This window comes from Sminthopsis crassicaudata, chromosome 3 (genome assembly GCF_048593235.1).
Source record: "Sminthopsis crassicaudata isolate SCR6 chromosome 3, ASM4859323v1, whole genome shotgun sequence".
Classification (NCBI taxonomy): Eukaryota; Metazoa; Chordata; class Mammalia; order Dasyuromorphia; family Dasyuridae; genus Sminthopsis; species Sminthopsis crassicaudata.
The window spans coordinates 362944501-362952867 of NC_133619.1; the positions used below are offsets into that span (position 1 = coordinate 362944501).

The window sequence follows — 8367 nt, forward strand, 5'->3', positions numbered from 1 at the left end:
CAATATTCATGTGAGCCAATACTAGATCTGGAAACGTTAATTTGTTCATTCGTTTTACCCAGCAAGCACACATTAAGCACCTAATGTATGTAGAGCATTATGCTAGATATGGAGAGATATAGACATTTTAGATAACACTTTGTAAAAAATGATTTGGTCTTCATGAAGTGTACAGTCTTGTAGCTGGGGCAATGGCAAGGAATGGGAAAAGTGAAGGATGTGTCTAGAAGTGAAATTTTACTTGGGATGAAATGCCAAGTGGTGGAAGATTTTTGGAGCAGAAGACTGACATAAATAAGAATCTATTAACATGATATGAAGGCTAAATTCGAGAAAGTGGGCAGTGGTAGAAAAACCACTGGTTAGGTGGCCATTGTAAGGTCAATGTAGCTGGAGAGGGTTGGGAGAATAAAATATTCAGAAAGTACATTAAGTATAGAAGGAAAAATGGGGATGAAGATAAATCCTTCAGCTCCGCCTTTAATAAAGAAATTTGTCCTTAAGTAAATAAAGTAATAATAAAGTTAAATAAATAATTAAGTAAATTAAGTGATAAATTAAGTAATAAAGGTGCCATCACCTTTATTAGGCAATAAGTTCCTTGAGGGCATAATTCCCGTTCTGTTCCTGTCCTTGAGGAGCTTACCTTTAGAATGGTAGAAGCTGCTTGTCTCAAAGGCCTGTGGGAAATATAACTGAGACAAAGAGTGTCTTTAGCTGGAAATAGTCTTAGCTGGACATACCCTTACAAAATGCCAATACCTGAGAGCTAGAATGAACCCCCGAGATCATTTAGTCCAGGAGTTCTTAACCTGGGGTGCCTAAATTTGTTTTCAAAAGACATTTGGATTATTATAATTCAAGACAGTTGATCTCCTTTGTAAGCCTATTTCTTTGCTTTTATGCTTTTGAAAACATGAGTGAAAGACCGGGTTCATAGACTTCCCCAGATTTTTCACAGAAGCGTATGCCATCAAAAGGGTGAGAATCCTCGTGAGAATCTAGTCCAACTCTTTTGTTTCATAGGAGAGGAAAAAGAAAAGTCCCTCGGATAAGGTCATACCCTTAATAAGTGTCAGAGAAAGGACTTGGGTCCATTAAGGGGAATAAGCAGAGGACCTTATACCTTGTAGGTATTCAGTAAAAGCCAAATTGAATTGAATATAAACTGAGGTGGCATTTGCAAATGGGATAGGAGCAGAGAACCACAAGGCCCAGATGAACTAAAGAGAACCAAAAATGAAAGGCAAGCAAATAACAAAAGAAAGCCCACAAATGAATGTTCTAGCTTTGCCTCATAGAGTGTTAGGATTGTTACTAGGTGGGATGATGACAGGCTGATCTTGCACAGGGACCGGCGGACTATAGGAAGAGTTGGTACAGAGTGAGCTGCTCCCCATCAGTGAGGAGACTTGAGTAGGTGAGACATCCAATGTAGAGACAGTCTGGGCCTGAGCTGGGGCCGGCTGCTTGTTCTTGGAGGAGAGGGCACTTGACTGCTGCTGCCTGACAACATGAGCTGCTCCAACGTTGAGGGGCTGAGCCGTGGCCAGAGTCACGTGGTTTGTCAGCAGAGAGGGCTGCTGCATAAGGCTACTGTACTGGCTGCCACCTGAGTGCCCATTCCTCCAGTCTCCCAGCTGCTGGCCAATCCCCATGGCCTGGGGAATGACCTCAGTAGGCTGAACGCAATTGTGTAGAGCCACCCCAGGGAACTGCTGCCCTGTTGAAGGTAAGAGGATCTGCCGGGTTCCTCCAGGCCAGACCTGCAGGACAGTGGCAGTGTGTCCAACCAGCGCCGGCCGGCTAGGTGCACAGCTCAGAGTAAAGGGCACCACCTGCTGTGGTGTGATGATGGCTGCTTGAGGATGGAGAGTTGCTGCCATGAGTGGTGGACAGCTTCCCTGACTGAGGACTCCTGACTGGATCTGTAATGGCTGAGCAGCAGGCGCCTGGGGTACCATTGGCACAGCATTCTCCATCCTCCCAGGGAATCCAGAATGCTGAGCAGATGCCTGGAGTCCAGTTTGAAAAGCAGGGGGACGCACGACGAAAGTCTGCAGGAATGGATCAGTCTGAGTGCAAATGGCAGTAGTTCCAGGCTGCAAGGAGACACTCTGCTGGGCAACTCCTGCCACAGGTGCTGCCCCTGATGGATACAGGGCAGACGGGTAATTCAGCAGGGGGACATCCGAATCAGCCAGAGAGTGTGTAGCTGCTGCTGCAGTAGAACTGGACGCCAAAACACTGGCGACACCGTGCCCGGGATTGAGCTGGTTGCTGAAGGTCATGGTTAGATTTGTGCTTGTGTTGGGGGCAAAATGGGTGGTCAAAGGGTTCTTGATCTGTTTCACTGGATCATCCATGTGCCCTGTCCTTCGGCAGATCTCCATGTTCTGAAAGCATGACAAAACATGATTGCTGGGTGGGAAATCCAAAAGATGAGTCATTGTCACAAATGGGTGGTTGAGGGTTTTCCATGGAGTAGCTCTCTTATCTGCATCAATTGTCAGCATCTTCTTCAACAAATCAATGAACTCTCTTCTATCTGCTTTTTCTGCCCACATATCCGTTCCCTCTAAGTCTGTAGACATATTCACCTGGGCCATGTCATCTAAACAGTTGAATATGTACTTGCGGGTGTCTCTTGATTTGATTCCTGTTTCCCACTCATGCTCCTCTGGCGTCTTTAGTCTCCACAGTGGGTAACCCAAACGAGGATCTCTGTTGAAAAACATGCTTGTTTTTGTTCCTGCACTCAGAAGGTATTCTGCCGGGAGGCCTTGTGTTTGTGAAATGTAACAAATCTGCTCATATTCTGAAGCCCCGGCATAGAGAGGCCAGCCCAGAAACAACTCCGCTATCACACAGCCCAAGGACCACATATCAATAGCCTCCCAAAACGGCAGTCCAAGAATGATTTCAGGAGCCCTGTAGTAGCGTGTCTGTATGTAGGAGGAGCACACAGCTTTGGATACCTGAGTGGCAGAGCCAAAGTCAATGACCTTGAGGCGGTATGGCTGCTGCACAGGATCCACCAGCATGATGTTTTCTGGCTTTAGGTCCGTGTGGATCAGGCCAAGGTTCTTGAGCTTCCTCAGAGCTGTGGCCACCTGCTGTAGGATGGGCCGGATGTACTTGAGCTGCAGTGGACGAAACTTGTTCTGCTTTAGGAAATCATACAGGTTCTGTTCCAGCATCTCAAACACCAGGCAGGTGTGATTCTGGTGCTGGAAGCACTCATAAAAACGGACAACATTGGATTCGTCAGCATCGTCCCTGTTCAGGAGGGAAAGGATGTTCACCTCAATCTGGCCCTGTCGGGCATAGGCAGGATGGTTTTTCAAGATCTTAATGGCGACAATTTCCTTGGTACTCCGCTTCCAGCACTTGGCCACCTGCCCGAATGTCCCCCGGCCCAAGAACTCTAGGACTTGGTAACTGTTGGTCATGGAGTAAAGGATTTCATGCTGGACCAGCTGGTAATCCCCTTCTCTGCTGGAACTGCTGGTCTTGGTGGTCATGGTGGTGGTCGTGGCAGCGGCACCCACCACAGTCCTGTTCTGCTGCCTGAGAGGGGGATGTTCTTCTATGATCTGCCCTTTACCACTGCTGTCCACCTCCTCACTTTTTCTCTTCAATCCACATTTGTGATAGGGCTCCAGCCAAGAAACGTGGCCTCTGTGAGTGAGGGTCTGACTGCTCGGGAAGGATGAGGTGGCAGCACCCCCGGTGCTGTCAGCAGCCATGACCACGACATGCTCCACTGTGGGAGCTGGCAGAAGGAGGCTCTGGTCATAAGAGGGGAGGTTGAACCTTGTCACCTGCTGAGAGGAGTTTTCTTGTCCTTGTGTGGCTGAGAGGTTCTTGCTGGGAGTAGGATACTTTTTGTTGATGCTCCATCCTGAAATGTCCCAGCCAGAAGGCTCTGTTTTCCGTTTCTTTGCACTGCAGAAGGCACTCGATGAGACTGTCTGCCTGTCCATTTGAATCGGGGACATTGTGGAAGCTTCTAGCACACCCTTGTACTGGTGCTCTCTCTCTCTCTCTGTCTCTTCTCTCTTTCTCTTCTCTCTTTCTGTCATTGTAGCCAGTCTGCTAGGTGTGAAATGATATCTGAAATCTTTATCCATTTATATTTCTCTAATCAAAAAGGATTTAAGAAGATCTTAATCTATTCTGATGTTGTGTTTCCTCCAAATTGCAAATGGTTTCCTGGGAGCAGACCTCTTGGGGAGCTACTGGAGCTTTTAGTTTCAATTCAATGATCTGAAAATGCAGCCAGGAATTCAAGTCCAGATCTTCTCCTTGACCCAATCCAGACTGACTTCCCCACTCAATGTTGGCTCCTTATATCCTCCCAGAGAATCCATGGGCTTGTGGGAACTCCTTGGAGAACCAATGAGCAAACTCCTTGACAGGTGTCAACTCCTTGACAGGTGTCAACTCTTTACAGGCGTGAACTTTGAATTCAATGAGCTAGAGAATTGTTAAGTACCAGACAACAGATTTAGCACCTAGGAATAATCCTAACCATGGAGCTGTGGAGACACAGGTACTTTGTAATCTAAAGAGTTATAGAAGTATGATCTAACACTCATTTAAAGATTTTCATAGGTATCTCATTATATTTCCTGTTTTACAAACCTTTATTTTTCTTTTCCATCCTGGAGCTTTTGCTTCTTGGTCTTCTTTAGACAGATCCTTTTTGTTGCCCAAACTCTATCCCCAGTGGTTTTATCTAGCCCTTTCTACCCTTCCCTCAGGATTCACTGTTGGCATTCTTTTTGTTCTGATTCATTAACTAGCTAGGGAACCCACCTTTGCCATTTAGTCATGGCACAAAGTCGGGTCTCATGGCTTTAAAAAGTTTTAAACCTTTCATTTTTGGTTCTCTTTAGTTCATCTAGGCCTTGTGGTTCTCTGCTCCTATCCCATTTGCAAATGCCACCTCAGTTTATATTCAATTCAATTTGGCTTTTACTGAATACCTACAAAGTATAAGGTCCTCTGCTTATTCCCCTTAATGGACCCAAGTCCTTTCTCTGACACTTATTAAGGGTATGACCTTATCCGAGGGACTTTTCTTTTTCCTCTCCTATGAAACAAAAGAGTTGGACTAGATTCTCACAAGGATTCTCACCCTTTTGATGGCATACGCTTCTGTGAAAAATCTGGGGAAGTCTATGAACCCGGTCTTTCACTCATGTTTTCAAATGCATAAAAGCAAAGAAATAGGCTTACAAAGGAGATCAACTTTCTTGAATTATAATAATCAAAATGTCTTTTGAAAACAAATTTAGGCACCCCAGGTTAAGAAGTCCTGGACTAAATGATCTCTGAGGTTCATTCTAGCTCTCAGGTATTGGCATTTTGTAAGGGTATGTCCAGCTAAGACTATTTCCAGCTAAAGACACTCTTTGTCTCAGTTATATTTCCCACAGGCCTTTGAGACAAGCAGCTTCTACCATTCTAAAGGTAAGCTCCTCAAGGACAGGAACAGAACAGGAATTATGCCCTCAAGGAACTTATTGCCTAATAAAGGGGATGGCACCTTTATTACTTAATTTATCACTTAACTTACTTAATTATTTATTTAACTTTATTTACTTAAGGACAAATTTCTTTATTAAAGGCGGAGCTCAAGGATTTATCTTCATCCCCAATTTTCCTTCTATCCTTAATGTGCTTTCTGAATTTTTGATTCTACCAACCCTCTCCAGCAACATTGACCTTACAATGGCCACCTAACATGTTTTTCTACCACTGCCCACTTTCTCGTATTTATCCTTCATATCATGTTAGTAGATTCTTATTTATGTCAGTCTTCTGCTCCAAAAATCTTCCACCACTTGGCATTTCATCCCAAGTAAAATTTCACTTCTAGACACATCCTTCACTTTTCCCATTCCTTGCCTTTGCCCCAGCTACAAGACTAAAATCTTCATGAAGACCAAATCATTTTTTATAAAGTTTTATCTAAAATATATATGTCGGGGCAGCTAGGTGGCACAGTGGATAGAACACCAACCCTGAATTCAAATCTGGTCCCAGACACTTAACGCTTTCTAGCTGTGCAACCCTGGGCAAGTCATTTAATCCCAGTCTCAGGAAAAATAAAATAAAATAAAATAAAATAAAATAAAATAAAATAAAATAAAATAAAATAAAATAAAATGTCTATATCTCTCCATATCTAGCATAGTGCTCTACATACAGTAGGTGCTTAATGTGTGCTTGCTGGGTAAAATGAATAAACAAATTAACATTTCCAGATCTAGTATTGGCTCACATGAACATTGCTTCCACAGAACTACAGCAGCCCACCAGGCCCTGGGCCTGTTGTTCTGGCTAGTATAACTAAGGCAAGACTGGGGATTCAGATGTCCCTGGAAAGGTGATCAGTGCTCAAGGATGATCCATATCTGGCAATTCAGAAAAGACTCCTGATTGGAAGCACATCCATCTGAGCAGGCAACTAAGAGCTCAAGTACTTAGGATTGTTGGGGATCCCAGGCTTATGGTGTTTGAGGCAAGGCTCAAGTCTAGTGAAATAATTCACTCTTACTTCTGAGGCAAAGAAATAGGAGATTTTTTTTCTTAAAAATCACAAAGAAATCGAGTCTCTTAGCAGACAAAAGCTCCCAAGAAGGGATTAGGAGTTTTTCCAGGTGGTTCAACCAGAGTACTTAGCTTTATGATTAGAATTCAGGCCTTGGGGGCTATGGAAATAAAAGGGAAGTTTGGGTTTGAATAGGCTTCAGTTCAACTCTATACAAGGTTTGATGAGTGGTACTTAACATGTATAGAAAGTTTAATTAGTGGTAGTTAACATTACCTCAGCTCTAGAGAAAGTTTGATTAGTGTCAGCTGAACTCTATAGAAAGTTTAATTAGTGGGGGATGTTTCTAGAGGGAGAAGGAATCTGGGTGGAGCAGGAAGACAAAATGCAAGGCCATTGACTTCTAGGAACTAGGAGTCTCTAGTGTCAGTATTAGGTTTTTTTCTTTGCCTCTGTCAGCCAGTGGTCCTGTTTTTAGTAGTTTTACTGGGGTCCAGATCTTTACCAAAAAATAACAACTACAAAGTGTAACATTTGAACCTAAGGAATGTGACCCCCAAGTATGCTTTTACAGGACATCATGCTTTTTACACTGCCATTGAATTCTCTATCATACTGCTGTCCATCCCCCAAAAGATGCCCAGATGATAGAAGAGTGAATTATAATCCTTTAGAGAGTCATCACATCACTCATCATCACATGCCTTACCTTATTCAGCAGCCACTGGTTTGCAGCTTGAATAGGTTTAGAAATTAATGCACTAGCAATCATCCCCATCATAACCTTTCCAAACATCCATGTACTAATGAAGCTGGTGGCTACATGAGGATGGAGAGTTGCTACCATTAGTGGTGGACAGCTTTCCTGGGTGAGGACTCCTGACCGGATCTGTAGTGGCTGAGCAGCAGGTGCCTGCGGTAAGATTGGCACAGCATTCTCTATCCTCACAGGGAATCCAAAATGCTTTGCAGGTGACTGGAGTTCAGTATGAAAAGCAGGTGGACACACGATGAAAGGCTGCTGGAATGGATCAGTCTGAGTGCAAATAGGAGTAGTTCCAGGATGCAAGGAGACATTCTGCTGGGCAACTCCTGCAACAGGTGCTGCCCATGATGGACACAGGGCAGACTGGTAGTTTAGCAGGGGGACATCTGTATTAGCTAGAGAGAATGTAGCTGATCCTGTCCACCATTGATCAATTGGATCTGAGTTAGACCTTCTCTTTGTTGAAGATATCCACTTCCATCAGAATACATCCTCATACAGTATTGTTGTTGAAGTGTATAATGATCTCCTGGTTCTGCTCATTTCACTCAGCATCAGCTCATGTAAGTCTCTCCAAGCCTCTCTCTGTTCATCCTGCTGATCATTTCTTACAGAACAATAATATTCCATAACCTTCATATACCATAATTTACCCAACCATTCTCCAATTGATGGGCATCCATTCATTCTCCATTATCTAGCCACTACCAAAAAAGGCTGCCACAAACATTTTGGCACATACAGGTCCCTTTCCCTTCTTTCGTATTTCTTTGGGATATAAGCCCAGTAGTAGCACTGCTGGATCCAAGGGTATGCATGCACAGTTTGATAACTTTTGGGGCATAATTCCACATTGCTCTCCAGAATGGTTGGCTTCCACCCATAAAGTCAGATAGTTCACTACAACCAACAGGTATTTGAGACGCCCCACTGATGGCAGCTCGGTAAAGTCCATCTGTACACTTTTGCAAGGCCTGATATCAGGAGGCCTTCCTCCTTTTTGGACTTGTCATTGGGCTGCCCTATTCAGCCTGACAAA

The 8367-nt window shown here is 44.0% G+C and overlaps 1 pseudogene; it reads right to left on the reverse strand.

The window, feature by feature from the left end:
- Nucleotides 1-1295: 1295 nt before the first annotated feature.
- On the reverse strand, nt 1296-4001 carry LOC141562147 (homeodomain-interacting protein kinase 1 pseudogene; annotated as a pseudogene).
- Between the last annotated feature and the right edge of the window lie 4366 nt (nt 4002-8367).